The 17,009-nt window shown below is 38.8% G+C and overlaps 1 pseudogene; it reads right to left on the bottom strand.

Moving 5' to 3' along the window:
* Nucleotides 1–17,009, bottom strand: part of LOC140849100 (DNA ligase 3-like) — an 854,661-nt pseudogene that overhangs the window by 494,558 nt on the left and 343,094 nt on the right.

Genomic DNA, 17,009 nt, shown 5'->3' with positions numbered 1-17,009 from the left:
AGGTGTGGGCTTGTTCTTTTGCTCTTAGTAGTAATGTTTCCCCAACATGTAACACTTCCCTTTGGTATGTGGGTTGAGTCATAAATTAATGTCACAAATAAATGTCACCTAGACGAGGGAGGCAACTGCAAAGTAGGAAGGCGTAGCTTGATACGAATCATTACAGTTGACAGCTATGTACTCTTGAACCAAATGCCATCACGTCAAACTCTGAGAAATAGTTGTTGGAATTTTTGCAATTTAGGTTTGCAACCTTAGGCACAATAAAAATTGTGACATTTAGGTTTGCAGCCTTAGAAGCTTTGTCAGTCTTTTCTAGAAATTCTGAAATGGAAATGAACAGGTGGATTGAAAACAAAGGCAAATGAGTTTTAAGACTTTCTTGGAATCTCAAGAGAAAGTGCTCTACACCGGTGATGTTTTAAACAAAACATGTATAAATACATTTAGCTTGTCTGGAAACAGACTTATGTACTGGGTCTTTCCATTTACTTTTGAGACAAAAATTAGTAGTTGTAGAGAACTCATGTGCATTCACTATACATTTTCTATCGTATTATTTCATCTCAAGCTAGGAGAGAGAATGGATGTCTATTTTACATGATGCCGTAACGTACATTATTGAGTTCAACCCACTTAATCTTAAAATAACAGTATTAGGTGAGGGATGTAGAATACAGTACTATGTGAAAACAGTTGGCAGGGAGACTCCTTCTGCCATTAATAACTGACTAGAAATGGTATATTTCAGACCCTAAATCTAACTGAAACCCAAAAACCATAAACGGAAAGATGTAGAGGATGGGGTGGGTAATTTGTAAACATATTTTTCAAACTAAAGAAAGAATCACTATGTTTTTGCTGAATTACATGTTGTCATGGATATGGTAGTATGCAGTAATGATGCTCTCATCTATACAGCTGTATGACAACACAGCTTTTCTCTCCCTCACCCCCCTAAGTGAGGCTTGAAAATAATAGGTTTGTGTGGAGTTTGGTAAGAAAATTAGAATAATTTAAAGTCATTTCAGTTTCAATCTAAGAAAGAAAAGAGGCTTGGGGGGATGGGGAAGAAGAGCAACCAAAATGTACAAGAAAATACATATTATGTAATAAAGTATACGTATTATGCAAAGATTAAACAGGATGTTTTGGTGTGCTGGAAAATTAATGTCTTGGCTGTTAAAGGGAATGGATTTAGTCCTTGTTGCATCACTTTGTGTGACCTTGAGCAAAGTTACAATGTCTCACTGACTGCCCTCATCTATAAAATGGAGTCATGGTAATGTCTTATACCTTGAGGCGCTATTGTAAGGATTGTAAACTATAAAGCCGTATAAAAACAGGCTTCTAGACATATCGCCCTGTGGAACCTTCAGAGGCTGATGACAGTGAAGGACAAAGATCTGAAGGCTTTAGAGGCTAACAACCTGGGTTCTAATTCCCATGCCCTGGCTGGTAGATTTGACAGTTTGAAGCAAGGGCATAATCCCGTTACTTTTTTCTGAGAAATGTGTAAAACACCACTTCGTTACAGAATTAAATGGGAGAATGTACCCAAAGGAACCTACCACTTGGTAGTGTTTGATGCCCCGACTCCCACCCTCACCCCACTGCTTATTAGTGTCAACAGCAAAAGGAATTGACACTCCGGTGCTTTCCAACAGATCAGGACGCCAAAGCAAGGCAGGAACCGCTAAGGAAAACTGGTAAATCCAATCCGAGTGGAAAGCAACAGCTACACTTGGAGACGTCTTAGTTCGCCCGGAGCCGCTTGAAGCCATGCTATCCATACAATAAAGACGTTCAGAGTTGGAGAGCGCGCGAAGCGCGCGTGTCCTTTCGACTCTGCGGACTCGACGGGAGGGACCCTGAAATTCTTCTTTAGAGCCGGTTGCTATGGTGACAGTCTCTAGGCAGCGTGGGCTGAGCTTCCATTGGCCTAGAGGGTGGGCCGCCGCGGGAACCTGCGCGCGCGCCCGCCACCAACTTTCCCTCCAGACCCGACCGGGGAGGCGCGCTCCGCCCAGCCCCGCCCCGCCCCCGGGCCGCACACGTCCGCGCTCGGCGGCGCGCACGCTTCCGGGAGCCCTCTCCAGGCAGCCTGGTGCTGATCGCTCGTGCCGCTGCGGCGGTTCACCGCCCTTGCGGGAGCCCGGACCTCGAGAGCAGCCCCCTCCCCTTCCCGGGCTTCCCCCTTCCCGGGCTTCCCCCTTCCCGGGCTTCCCCGTTCCGGGCTTCCCCCCACCCACTTCCCGGTCGACCCCGGGGCACGAGCCTCGATGGCCGTCCGCAGTCCTGAGGACAAAACTTGTTTTGGTGGCGGAGAGACGCGACTCCTTCCTAGGCTGAGCTGCCAGGTGCCTTCTTCTGCGTGACCGCAGCAGTGGTGATACTAACGGCCCCGTGTCCACAAGGGGGGAGGCTGGAGTAGCTTTTCCGTCAGGCGCTCAGCGTTGAAAGTGAAGAGCTCTTCAGATGGCTTAATACACGGAAGTCTGGGGTCTTAAAGATATGGATAGTTCACAATTGAGGCAGGTGGGGAGGAATTGGGAGGGAATGGGAAGCAAAATTTTACAAGCGAGCCTTCCGGTGAAAGAGTGGCAGTTCGTTAAAGTGGCAAAGTCAGACTGGTTTGATAAATTGCAATTAGGCGCAGTATTTTCAGTCCTTTAAGTAGATGGGGTAGGGGAGAGAAAGCAGATGGTTTAGTTTAGCTACACAGGTGAAAGTCTAAAATAGAAAGATGAAGGCTTTCTTTGCCTTTGATGCCAGTTCTGCTTTTTATGGGCTTGAAGTAGAAACGGTTTATAATTGCGTTTCATTCTAAATGAAATTGTTCTGAAATAATGACAGAGGAGAGTATGAACAAGTCTGAAAACATTGGTAAACCTGCTTGTCTTTTGCCATTCAGCGGGTAGTTGTAATGAAAGGTGTTTCTCTGGCCTCCCAAAAAGTTTACTGCTACAAGATTCACTGCAATTAAGTTAAAACTCGCTTCTTGGATTTTCTAAAAAGCCTAAGAAGGGCCTGGAAAATAAACTTCATCTGACCTAGCAGACACCCAGTCAAAACATTCTTCCTGGTAGAATGTTTCCCTAGCTTGTGGCTAGGAAAAAGGCATTTAACATTTCTCCTGCAGAAGTGGATTGTGATGATGTCACACACTTCATAAGCTTTTCAAAATCTAATTTTGAAATACATTCTGCTTACTTGTAATAATGCTTTAGGGAAATGTAAAAAATGGCATGTAATACCACCACCCAGAGGTAAAACAGTATTAACATCTTAAGAGTATTTCTTCTTCCTAGTGTTTGTAACCCAAACTATCATAGGAAAAGGGTTAGGTCATTTTTAAACACTATTTCTAAAGACACTTAAAACTTCCTGCTTAAAATAGAATGGAAATGTTTACTAAAGTGGAAGAATTTATCTCAGCATCCGACTAATTCTGTTTTGACAATTCTGATCTTTACAAATGCAGTTACAGAATTAAAGAAACCCACATTTAAACATTAGTGAATGCCCATTTTAAAAAGTAATTGGTTTAGAACCACCATGAACATTTGCCATTCAAGGTTTTTTTTAAAAACGGAATCTATATAAACATGATAGTAGGTAGATGTGTGCTTTTCCATATGGAAAGGAAGCAGTTTTAATTTCGATACCCATACAAACTAGAAAAAGTATTCAAATGATATAGTGGCTAATTGAGAAGTTTGGATTTGAAGTAAAACTAGCAAAATTAAAGTTGAAAAACAGCATTTCGCCTTAAATCAGAGAATTCATCTTTTATACTGTGTTCTGTGCAATAGCTATTAATGTATTTTTATTCAGATATAAAATGGCTGGCTTATTTATGTAAAGTATCTTTAACCGGTTAAGAAAACCAAAAAACCAAACCAAAACAAAAAAACCTTTAGAGTAAAAAAAAAGTACTTTTTAACTCGTTTAGTTATTTTGTTATTTATAAAGAAAATCTTATCACTTAGTCACAAGAATCAATACTGGAAGACACTGTAGAGATAGATGACTTTTCTGTCCAAGCTCTTTATTTTACGGAGTTCATTTTGGTAAACTCAGTTCAGGAACTAGCTTGAGATATCCAGTTTACTTAGGTAAGTAAAGGATCAAATGGACAAAACTAATCCTTTTATAGTTATATAACAAAATATAGTTATAATTAGTAACTTAAAAGTTTTTGAAAGCAGCATTTGGGGTAAGGTTTTGCTTTTAGGCTTAAAAATGGGAAATATGTAAGCTACTTACCTAGTAGATACAAACAGCATGTGACGTTTTGAAAGAAAAATAATAATTCAAAAATGGCAAAAATCACCTTGAATGAGAAAGACCACTGTTGTAGGCTATAAATACTTTTAAAGGATCCTATAAACAGTTTTGTTTCAGTTTATTAAACCTTAAGAATCAAAACTTTATCATTGTTTTTACTAAATTAGTCTATTGTCAATAAAAAGTTGCAATAATTTGGAACCTTTCGTATAAAAAGCTATGTTTTACACCTTTATCTAAACTTGAATGTCCCCCGAGAGATTAAATATTTTCTAGTGACATACTAGAATTTCTGAGATTAATCAGAGAATCTCTTTAGGAAGATGGAGCTGATATATTTTATAGCTTTGAAATAATTGGCAGATAAAAAATTTATAACCCATCTTAACAGCAGATGTGAATAAGAGGTTACTTGGATAGGTTGCATGGGTCCATTTTGTGTTTTATCTTTCTATACTATACTGGGGATAAATCTTTCTTAATCCAGAAGAACACATATTCTGAAGTCTTTACTAGAGCTCTATGTCATTAAATTTTTAGAGCAGTTTTTCCCTAAATCTGTCATTTAGTCTGGGTTAAACTTTTCAAGGCGATACAGATATCCCAGTAGTCTGGCAAGGTTAAGTGGTTTTAGATGGCTTACAGTAGTAATGAGGGTAGGCTTTTAAAAAATACCTTAGAAAAGAAAAACATTGATTATAGACAGTAATAATTCAGTTTTATTGAATTATGTGAATCACTAATGTCTTTAACATAAGTGAGAAAACTGTTACAAACTTTGTCTCACTTGTACATACATAAATGGAAAAATACATGGATGCAAGTTATATGTCACTCACTTAATCCTACACCTTTTTTATTAAAAATTTTTGTGTTCAAACAGTGGTGAAGCTTAGAACCTCACCCCCCCCCCCCCCGCCCCTGTTTTGAGAGAAAGCTTCTGCATCCGTGGATGTTTTATTGCCCTTGTCTAGCTCGGATTAGCACATAGTCTACAGGCACACACCTGATCATCTACAATTGCTCTCTTACAACACTAAACTATGTTTTCTAACTTTATCTTGCATCTACCTACCACTTCAGCATTTTATTAAAAATAAAAATAATAATAATAAAGGGAGAAATGTGGGATCCACATATAAATCAAGTATAAAAATCAAACGAATATTCATATTTGACCTGATTGTTTATAGTTCATAATGCGTGATCAAAACCGAAAGTTTCTGTGATGAATGCCCTTGTACTGTTCACCATGTAAGAACTTATTCACTATGTAAGAATTTGTTCACCATGTAAGAACTTGTTCGTTATGCTTCAGAAGATTGGAGACTGACGAGAATTAGGCTTGAGATGGATTAATGATTGTGCATTGAGCATTGACCCCCCTATACAGAATTTTATTGTTGTTAACAACCATTTGATCAATAAATGAGAGATGCCCTCTCAAAAAAAAAAAAAAAGAATGCTGGTGTAACAGTTCACAATTGCTTACTTCTTAGTTTTCACTAGAAATTAAGGTTCCTAAGGGCTAAGAATTCTAATTAATGTATGTAATTAAAACTACTAGAAATAATAAGGGAAACATCTCTGTATGCAAGGAAAGTAGGATTTTCTTTTCTTTTTGGTTAATAGAGGTATGAGGTATGGAGAGCAGTTTTATAAGGGAAATGAAAAAATAATTTTACCCTAACATAAAGCTGGTTTTTTCAGAATGGGAAAGAGGAAAATCAAGGACAAAATGGTATAGTAAGTTGGGAAGAGAGAACAAGAAAGAACTTTACCTTGAGTGGTCAATAACTGAACTGTTATTATAAGGATTTTTAAAAATAAGCTTTAATATCAATAGTATGCTCATGTAATTTTCTGTCATCTGCTAAAAGGACAAAGTTTTCTTGAAGTATTGGTCTGATAAGAGACTATGATAGGTTTTTCTTTATCTTAAGCAATCTGGCTATAATGCAAAGTTTTTGTTTTATCAAAATAATTTCCGATGCTTCATGTTGTCTTAATCAGATATTTGATTACTTAAGAAAACCGAGTCTTCTCAATATTAAAAGAGCTAAGTTTGGCTCACAACAATGTAACCCTCTATATTTGCCTTGAAAACCTTTGGTCATTTGGTTATATAGGTAATTAAGTATTGTTTCAATTCTATTTAGTCAAAGGTGTCTAAAACCTTTTGATATTTTTGGCAAACTGCCCAATATCAAATTCTAAATGAAGTCTTTTTGACCTAAAGTAATTTTGGGATTTTTCAGAGGGTCCCAGGAGCATCTTAAAAGATTTGCTCTCTCTTTATAAAAAGAGAGACATTAAACTAATTAGGCTTTTTTATGTTAATTACATGGGAAGCATTGTCAAATAAGAAATAAACCTTTTTTTTATGATAAAAAAAGTTTTGTGTTCACTATAAAAAGTGGAGAAAATTCATATTAGCAAAAAGAAGAAAATGCCAACCACTCAGTGTTAACCATACTTTTGAACTTTTTCTCCTACCTGTCAGCCTGCCACTTCTCTGTCCCTTTTAACACGTTGCCTATCCTTTCATATTGATGTTTGGTCCTTGGCTTTTTCCAGTTTGGATGACTTATTTGTCTGTAGTGGATATCAGTATCTCCTGTGACTTTGGTTACTGTACTTATGTTAATGGCTCCCAACTCTTATCTCATCCCTGCTTTGACTGCTGATGGAATGGCTCTACCTAGATATCTAAAATGCTTCTTAAACTGCCCAAAACTGAATTCAATGTTCCAACTGCCTGTGTCTCCTATAACAAACAAAACTGAGACCCGATGCTCCTTCCGGTGGGTCCATCCCTGATCTCCTCCTCACCCGTCACATCCAGTCAATTTTGCCTTGTAAATATCTCATAAATACATCTTTCTCCATTCCCACTGTCACTGTCATCTCTTGCCAGTCTTATCTTCAATATATTCTCCCTGGTCTAGCCAACGTGGTTTTTCTAGAATCTGAATTATGTAGATTGTCTGTCACCCATTGCTTAAACATATTTACTCCTTCCCCAGAGGTAGTCAAACTACAAGGTTAAAGGCACAGTCTTCCATTCTGCCATGTCTGCTCAAGACTTCTGACCCCAGTTACAAGGAGGTAGGGTCCAATTACAGAGTTTGAGGGAAGAGTCCACACAAGACCCCCATCACTTCTGATACCAGTAATAAATTTGGGAGTTTCTAAAACCATCCCCAAATTTGATAATTCACTAGAGAGACTTACAGAACTCACTCAAAGCTATTATACGAACAGATACGGTAGTTCATTATTGGGAAAAGATACCACTTGGAACCAGCCAAAGGAAGAGATTGATGGGGCTCAGTCTAGGAGGGTTTCAAATGTGAAGCTTCCATTGTCCTCAGAGATGTGTTACCCACTCGGAATGCATGTGTGGCAGTATACATGGAGTATTGTCAGCCCAAGAAGCTTACCTGAGCTTTGGTGTCCAGAGTTTTTAGTGGGACTTATTAATTGATTTGTTGAACTTAGTTTCCAGTCTCCCCTCCCCAGAGGTCAGGCTGATACCATGTGATCTTAGGGGCCTACCATGAATAACACAGATATCATATAAGTCCAGAAATTACAAGGGTTTAGAGATTACCTCTCAGTACCTGGGGATAAAGGCCAGACCTCTCTTTGGGCAAGGCCAGATTCTTTACTACACATCTTCATCACCTATCTCTCCATTGCCTTCCAGATAAAATGCAAACATGGCTTTGTAATCTTATCTCATCATACTTTTCTCTGAATCACTATCTAACCATTCCATCCCCCCTCTACACCTCTAGAAACTGCACTCTAGCTATATTAGACTACTAATATATTAGTTTAAATATGCTGTGTTTGTTATTGTAATGCTGTATATGTAATACATTATTCGTTCTGCTTAGAACACCATGTTCTCTTACTCTATCCCACCCAATCCAATCTCTTACCCATTCTTTTGGTGTCCATTCAACATCACTTCCATTGTTCAACGTCCTCACACTCACAGTGAGTTAGGTTTCTCTTCTGTGTGCCCCTCCAGAACGTCTAGTACTATTCCTCTTGTAATACTTGCTTGATTTATTATTTTTTTGTCAACAAATACTTATATATTTTACTAGACCAGTGGTCTTCAAAGTGCCTTGTACTCAAAATAATCTCCTGGGGTGAAGGAATAAAATATTAAAATCTGTTTACTTGTATACAAAATTAAGTGCTCTTAATATCTGATGTATTGATTGAGATTAGCAGCTTGTTCTGTATGACGATTGATTTCATGCCAGGCATGGTAAGTGAGGTATCCTGACAAAGTGCAAGTTTCAGGGCCTAGATGAATTGACAATGGTATCTTCCCTCCAATTTTCAGAACTTTACAAAGTATAGAAGTTTACTCATGTTTATAACATAGATTTATTAACTCTATTTCCTGGTTTTAACAAAGTAAAGCCTCACAAAATGGACAGTTGGCTCTAAAAATTCCTGCAAGAAACCATAGGTTGAACATATTTGTAATGTAAGCATAAGAAACAACAAAACTTAAGAGCCTATACTTCTCCCATCCTTAGTTACATTAGATTTGTTTTTAAAGATGTCAGTGATGAATTTTATGAACCATATCTGATGAAAGATCAGCAAAAATGGAATGATTGAATAGATTATATGAAACAAAGCTTAGTCAACGTGCTACAATATTACTGGTGAAAGTTATGTGCATGCATTCAGGGTTAGATATATAATTTATGTATGTGTACATATATATACACACAAAAATATATATAGTATGGGAGAGGGAGAGGAAAGTATACATACACTGGGAGTTCATGGTGTTTCAGATTTTTCGGTAGGGTGTTGAGCAAATGTTTGGAGGCAATTGCATTACATTATTTGCTATATGTTTGCCATCGTATTTCTACATCAGGCACATTTACAACAAATAATAAGTGTTTGCCAATCCAACTAATGAGCTAAGAGATTTTTAAAAAAGATATCACACTTATTATTTTAAACTGCTTTAAAAAATTGTAGATTTTTATATGTCCACATTTTAAAACTTTTCATTTTAGAAAATTTAAAGTATATAAAAGATAAAATAGTGTACTTATCACCCAGCTTGAGCACTGATCAGTTTTTGGCCAGTTTGTAGCTAATCATCTATGCTTCCCCACATTTCACCGTACCTTCCATCATAGTCTATGAAATGTTTAAAATGAATACTCAGTAATTTAATCTGAATTCTATTGGTTTTAGTTGTTACCAATTTTTGGTTACCTTAAGAATATTTTTTTTCAGATATCATTAATATACAATTACTTGAACAACATTATGGTTACTAGACTCCCCCTATTATCAAGTCACCCCGACACACCCCATTACGGTCACTGTCCATCAGCTCAGTAAGATGCTATAGAATGATTACTTGTTTTCTCTGTATATACTGCCTTTCCCGTGTCCCACCAGCAGAACATATGTGTGCTGATTGTAACCGCCTTTATTCCCCTTATCCCTTCCTTCCCACCCATCCTCCCCAATCCCTTTCCGTTTGGTAACTGTTAGTCCATTCTTGGGTTCTGTGAGTCCGCTGCTGTTTTGTTCCTTCAGTTTTTTCTTTGTTGTTACACTCCACAGATGAATGAAATCATTCGATACTTGTCTTTCTCTGCCTGGCTTATTTCACTGAGCATAATACCCTCTAGCTCCATCCATGTTGTTGCAAATGGTAAGATTTGTTTTCTTCTTATGGCTGAATAGTATTCCATTGTGTATATGTACCACATCTTCTTTATCCATTCATCTACTGATAGACACTTAGGTTGCTTCCATATCTTGGCTATTGTAAATAGTACTGCGATAAACATAAGAGTGCATATGTCTTTTTCAAACTGGGCTGCTGCATCCTTAGGGTAAATTTCTAGGAGTGGAATTCCCGGGTCAAATAGTATTTCTATTTTTAGTTTTTTGAGGAACCTCCATACTGCTTTCCACAAAAGTTAACCTAGTTTACATTCCCACCAGCAGTGTAGGAGGGTTCCCCTTTCTCCACATCCTCGCCAGCATTTGTTGTTGTTTGTCTTGTGGATGTTGGCCATCCTCACTGGTGTGAGGTGATATCTCATTGCAGTTTTAATTTGCATTTCTCTGATGATTAGGTATGTGAGCATCTTTTCATGTGCCTGTCGGCCATCTGAATTTCTTCTTTGGAGAACTGTCTGTTCAGCTCCTCTGCCCATTTTTTAATTGGCTTATTTGCTTTTTGTTTGTTGAGGTGCATGAGCTCTTTATATAATTTGGATGTCAACCCCTTATCAGATATGTCATTTATGAATATATTCTCCCATACTGTAGGATGTCTTTTAGTTCTACTGATGGTGTCCTTTGCTGTACAGAACCTTTTTAGTTGAATATAGTTCCAATTGTTCATTTTTGCTTTTGTTTCCCTTGCCCGGGGAGATATGTTCATGAAGAAGTCGCTCATGTTTATGTCCCAGAGACTTTTGCCTATTTTTTTGTCTAATAAGAGTGTTATAGTTTCATGACTTACATTCAGCTCTTTGATCCATTTAGAGTTTACTTTTGTGTATGGGGTTAGACAATATTCCAGTTTCATTCTCTTACATGTAGCTGTCCAGTTTTGCCAACACCAGCTGTTGTTGAAGAGGCTGTCATTTCCCTATTGTATATCCATGGCTCCTTTATCGTATATTAATTGACCATATATGCTTAGGTTTCTATCTGGACTCTCTATTCTGTTCCACTGGTCTATGGATCTGTTCTTGTGCCAGTACCAAATTGTCTTGATTACTGTGACTTTGTAGTAGAGCCTGAAGTTGGGGAGCATAATTCCCCTGCTTTTTTCTTCCTTTTCAGTATTGCTTTGGCTATTCAGGGTCTTTTGTGGTTCCATGTGAATTTTAAAATTATTTGGTCTAGTTCATTGAAGAATGCTGTAGGTATTTTGATAGGGATTGCACTGAATCTGTAGATTGCTTTAGGCAGGATGGCCATTTTGACAATATTAATTCTTCCTAGCCAAGAGCATGGGATAAATTTCCGTTTATTAGTGTCCTCTTTAATTTCTCTTAAGAGTGTCCCATAGTTTTCAGGGTATAGGTCTTTCACTTCGTTGGTTAGGTTTACTCCTAGGTATTTTATTCGTTTTGATATGGTTGTGAATGGAATTGTTTTCCTGATTTCTCTTTCTGCTAGTTCATCATTAGTGTCTATGAAAGCAACAGATTTCTGTGTATTAATTTTGTATCCCGCAACTTTGCTGAATTCAGATATTAGATCTCATAGTTTTGGAGTGGATTCTTTAGGGTTTTTTATGTACAGTATCATGTCATATGTAAACACAGACAGTTTGATTTCTTCCTTGCCAATCTGGATGCCTTCTTTTCTTTGTGTTGTCTGGTAGCCATGGCTAGGAACTCCAGAACTATGTTGAATAAAAGTGGGGCGAGTGGGCATTCTTGTTCCCAATCTTAAAGGAAAAGCTTTCAGCTTCTTGCTGTTAAGTATAATGTTGGCTGTGGGTTTGTCATATATGGCCTTTATTATGTTGAGGTACTTGCCCTCTATACCCATTTTGTTGAGAGTTTTTATCATGAATAGCTGTTTAATTTTGTCAAATGCTTTTTCAGCATCTATGGAGATGGTCATGTGGTTTTTGTCCTTTTGTTGATATGGTGGATGATGTTGATGTATTTTTTAATGTTGTACCATCCTTGCATCCCTGGGATGAATCCCACTAGATCATGATGGATGACCTTTTTGATGTATTTTTTTTTTCTGTGCTAATAATTCATGCTGTAAGGCAGTTTGTTTATTTATTTATTTATTTATTTTTATTTTTTTAATTTTGGTATCGTTTATCTATAATTACATTAAGGACATTATGTTTACTAGGCTCCCCCCATTACCAACTCCCCCCACATACCCATTCACAGTCACTGTCCATCAACATAGTAAGATGCTATAGAATCACTACTTGTCTTCTCTGTGTTGCACAGCCCTCCCCATGCCCCCCCAACACTATACATGCTAATCGTAATGCCCCCTTTCTTTTCTTCCCGCCGTTATCCCTCCCTTCCCACCCGTCCTCCCAGTCTCTTTCCCTTTGGTAACTATTAGTCCATTCTTGGGTTCTGTGCTTCTGCTGCTGTTTTGTTCCTTCAGTTTTCTTTTGTTCTTATACTCCACATATGAGTGAGATCATTTGCTACTTGTCTTTCTCTGCCTGGCTTATTTCACTGAGCATAGTACCCTCTACCTCCATCCATGTTGTTGCAAATGGTAGGATTTCTTTTTTTCTTAGGGCTGCGTAATATTCCATTGTGTATATGGAGCACATCTTCTTTATCCAATCATCTACTGATGGACATTTAGGTTGCTTCCATATCTTGGCTATTGTAAATAGTGCAGCGATAAACATAGGGGTGCATCTGAGTTTTTCAAACTGGAGTGCTGCATTCTTAGGGTAAATTCCTAGAAGTGGAATTCCTGGGTCAAATGGTATTTCTATTTTGAGCATTTTGAGGAACCTCCATACTGCTTTCCATAATGGTTGAACTAATTTACATTCCCACCAGCAATGTAGGAGGGTTCCCCTTTCTCCACAACCTCGCCAACATTTGTTGTTTTTTTGTCTTTTAGATGTTAGCCATCCTTGCTGGTGTGAGATGATATCTCATTGTGGTTTTAATTTGCATTTCTCTGATGACAAGCGATGTGGAGCATCTTTTCATGTGTTTATTGGCCATCTGAATTTCTTCTTTAGAGAACTGTCTATTCAGCTCCTCTGCCCATTTTTTAATTGGATTATTTGCTTTTTGTTTGTTGAGGTGTGAACTCTTTGTACATTTTGGACATCAAGCCTTTATCGGATCTGTCATTTTCGAATATATTCTCCCATACTGTGGGATACCTTGTAGTTCTACTGATGGTGTCCTTTGCTGTACAGAAGCTTTTCAGCTTGATATAGTCCCATTTGTTCATTTTTGCATTTCTTTCCCTTGCCTGGGGAGATATGTTCAAGAAGAGGTCACTCATGTTTATGTCTAAGAGATTTTTGCCTATGTTTTTTTCTAAGAGTTTTATGGTTTCATGACTTACATTCAAGTCTTTGATCCATTTCGAATTTACTTTTGTGTATGGGGTTAGACAGTGATCCAGTTTCATTCTCTTACATGTAGCTGTCCAGTTTTGCCAGCACCATCTGTTGAAGAGACTGTCATTTCTTCATTGTATGTCCATGGCCCCTTTATCGAATATTAGTTGACCATATATGTTTGGGTTAATGTTTGGAGTCTCTATTCTGTTCCACTGGTCTGTGGCTCTGTTCTTGTGCCAGTACCAAATTGTCTTGATTACTGTGGCTTTGTAGCACAGCTTGAAGTTGTGGAGTGAGATTCCCCCCCCCCCCACCACCACCACTGTATTCTTCCTTCTCAGGATTGCTTTAGCTATTCGGGGTCTTTGGTGTTTCCATATGATTTTTTGAACTATTTGTTCCAGTTCATTGAAGAAAGCAGTTGTAATTTGATAGGGATTGCATCAAATCTGTATATTGCTTTGGGCAGGATGGCCATTTTGACGATATTAATTCTTCCTGGCCAAGAGCATGGGATGAGTTTCCATTTGTTAGTGACTTCTTTAATTTCTCTTCAGAGTGTCTTATAGTTTTCAGGGTATAGGTCTTTCACTTCCTTGGTTTGGTTTATTCCTAGGTATTTTATTCTTTTTGATGCTACTGTGAATGGAATTGTCTTTCTGACTTCTCTTTCTATTAGTTTATTGTTAGTGTATTGGAAAGCCACAGATTTCTGTGTGTTAATTTTGTATCCTGCAACATTGCTGAATTTCGATATTAGCTCTAGTAGTTTTGGGGTGGAGTCTTTAGGGTTTTTTATGTACAATATCATGTCATCTGCAAATAGTGACAGTTTAACTTCCTCTTTACCAATCTGGATTCCTTATATTTCTTTGTTTTTTCTAATTGCGGTGGCTTGGGCCACCAGTACTATGTTGAATAACAGTGGGGTTTTTGATGTATTTTTGAATTGTGTATGTAATGTGTTGCTGAAGAACCTTTCTATAAATTAATTATATGGATGCCCTGAATTAAGGATTAAGTTTCCAAAGTAATTTCTGAAACAAAATACTAATGTATTACACTAGGATGTTAAAAAAAAAGGACCAGAAAATGTGTTTCATGTCAGTGAGAGCTTAACTTGGGGCTAGATCACAGTTGACCTTTGTGAATTGCAGAGGTTTGTCCTACCTGGGTCCACTTCTACGTAGGTTTTTTTCTTCATAAATATATTAGAAAAAGATTTTGGAGATTTGATACAAATTGAAACTATTCATTTTACTGTAAGAATACACAATATAATACAAAGACAAAGTGTGTGTTAATTGACTATGTTGCTGGTATGGTCAACAATAGGTTATTAGCAGTTAAATTTTGGGAGAGTCAAACGTTGTACAGTGATTTGCAATTGCATGAGGGTCAACACCTCTAACTCCTGCATTGTTCAAGGGTTAGCTTAATTCATGCCAACGTTTGGAAGTTTGTTTTGAAAGGTAGGAAATCAAGAAAGAAAAAAAGTGGTTATGATCTGAAAAAAGTCTTTGAAGTGTTTCTGTGCAAAATAATATTCTAAATTCAGTTTTTAAAAAAACAGTCATGGATATTTCAAACTTATCCAAGTTTGGGCTTTAAGAAGTCTACCTTCTTGTGAGAAAGGGATTCAGTATTGATGCTAAAGATTTCAGAAACCTGATTGTAACAACGGATTCATTCCTAAATGAGGCCAGTTGGGAATCAACCCCACTTAAAAGCCATTACTAGGTACTAGACACTAGGAATAAGATGAAGCCCCTTCTGTCTTGGTGTTTACATGCTAGAGGTTGTACCAGGCAACAAAGACTGAAATACAGTAGATTATAAAAAAGGGCTGTGACAGAAACAACTGGGTGCTGGTTACATCATTTCAAGAAAATCGTTTAACCATTCTGACTTAAATATCCTATGTATCTTCTCCATGTGTGCACACAGGGTAGACCTCCGAGAAGCAGTGGTGGTCTTGTACGTTAGTGGCGCTAATGAGCCACGGTGGGATGTGGAGGGTTTCTCACACCAATGTAGAGGGCTATTCACTAGTCACTGAAAGAGGTTTCAGACTCTCTTTCCCAGAATGGATTGTTCACTCCCCAGAGCCCTTCCTATAGCAATTTTGGAGTCATCACTGATTCAGTGGTAGTCCTCATGTAATAGAGTGGTGAATTAACAATCAGACATGGATATACTGAGAGTTTAAAGAAAATGACAACATTTTAGAATAACTGTAAAGTGTATTTCCCTCTCCACCCCCTTAATAGGTGTTTGTTTTGCAGGTAAGCTAATTTTCTTGGAAGCAGAATGTCTCAGACTTTAGCTTTGAAGAGGAAGAGTTCAGTTGCCAGGACTGGAGGAGCACTTTTGAATTTCCCATGATGCCAGACCCAATGGCTTCCTTGAGAAACTGCACCACCTCCACCCTTACCCTTCTCTTAACCAACCGCCACTATCCCTGGGCTGCCAGAAGCCAGAGCCACCCAGATGTGAGCCCAAATCCTGTCTCTCTCAGTGGGAAGGGGGTTCTGGAGGGACGTGTCTGTAGCCTTTGACTGGGGAGGGGACGCTTGGACTCCCTGATTCTGAGAAAGGACTTGCTCAGGTGGTGCGGAGCCAATCTCAGCCTGAGCCTAATGTGTCATAACTGAAGGGAGGGACTAGGCAGGGGAGGGGCACGCAGTTACTAAGGATATGTGAGCATCAGAGAGCTGTCATAATGGTTCTGCTCTGGCTTAGGGGAGCTGCTCTGGTCCTCTGGCTCATTGTGCCCTGGAGCCTTTGCTGCCATGTCCTGGCTGCGTTTCTGTGCCCCGTGGCTTCTTGTGTTGCTACCCCTGGACCCTGTGCAGCTGTTCCCCAGACCCCCAGGGCCAACCGAGTCCTGGTCTTCAGATCCCTCCAATCTCCCTCTTGAATTTCCCCATCCACATCAACAACTGATGCATCCTGTGGTTCCTTTCCTGTACACTGGTTCAGCTGCAGAGCTGCCCCCTGGACCAGATCTTTGGGACTAGCCTGGCCAGCATCAAAGTCTCCCAGAGGAGGTTCCTGTGGTAAGTTGAGACCAGAATCAGGTCCTAGATCTGCCTCCTTGACTCAAAACTGAGACTAAAACTCTAAATGTAGATCAGGCTGAACACCAGTCATTTGAAATACTTGTTCCACCTCTAGGTAGTGATAGTTCAAAACCAACAAGGTTTATTGTTTCACCTCCAAACTTGAAGAAAGATGTAGCTCAGTATCGACGGCTTACGAAAGTTCTCACTGGAACTCCAGGCTGATTTGCAAAGAAACATCTAGAACAATTGCAGGATGATTATTTAGCTCCCAATAGGGGTGTTGTCTATGCTAGGGAGAAGCTACCTGTAGAGTTTCTGGGCGGCCCACATCAGCCTCCAGAGGCCCCTGTGGAAGTTGAAGCTTTCTCCCAGAAAAGTGTCCCCATTCATCATGGACAGAAAGTTGAGGAGGCTGAATCTTTCTCTCCCCAGGTGGATTCCCAGGATCAGCATCCAGAGTCCCCTGAAGAGCTAGAACCACTTCCATTGAAGCAGGAGGCTTCGTCTCAGCCTGCAGAGCCCCCGGAGGCAGATGAAAACCCTGCAAACCT

Source organism: Manis javanica, chromosome 4, assembly GCF_040802235.1.
Source record: "Manis javanica isolate MJ-LG chromosome 4, MJ_LKY, whole genome shotgun sequence".
Lineage (NCBI taxonomy): Eukaryota > Metazoa > Chordata > Mammalia > Pholidota > Manidae > Manis > Manis javanica.
The sequence above is the reverse complement of the archived record's forward strand: the minus strand, read 5'-3'. Positions and strand labels throughout refer to the sequence as shown.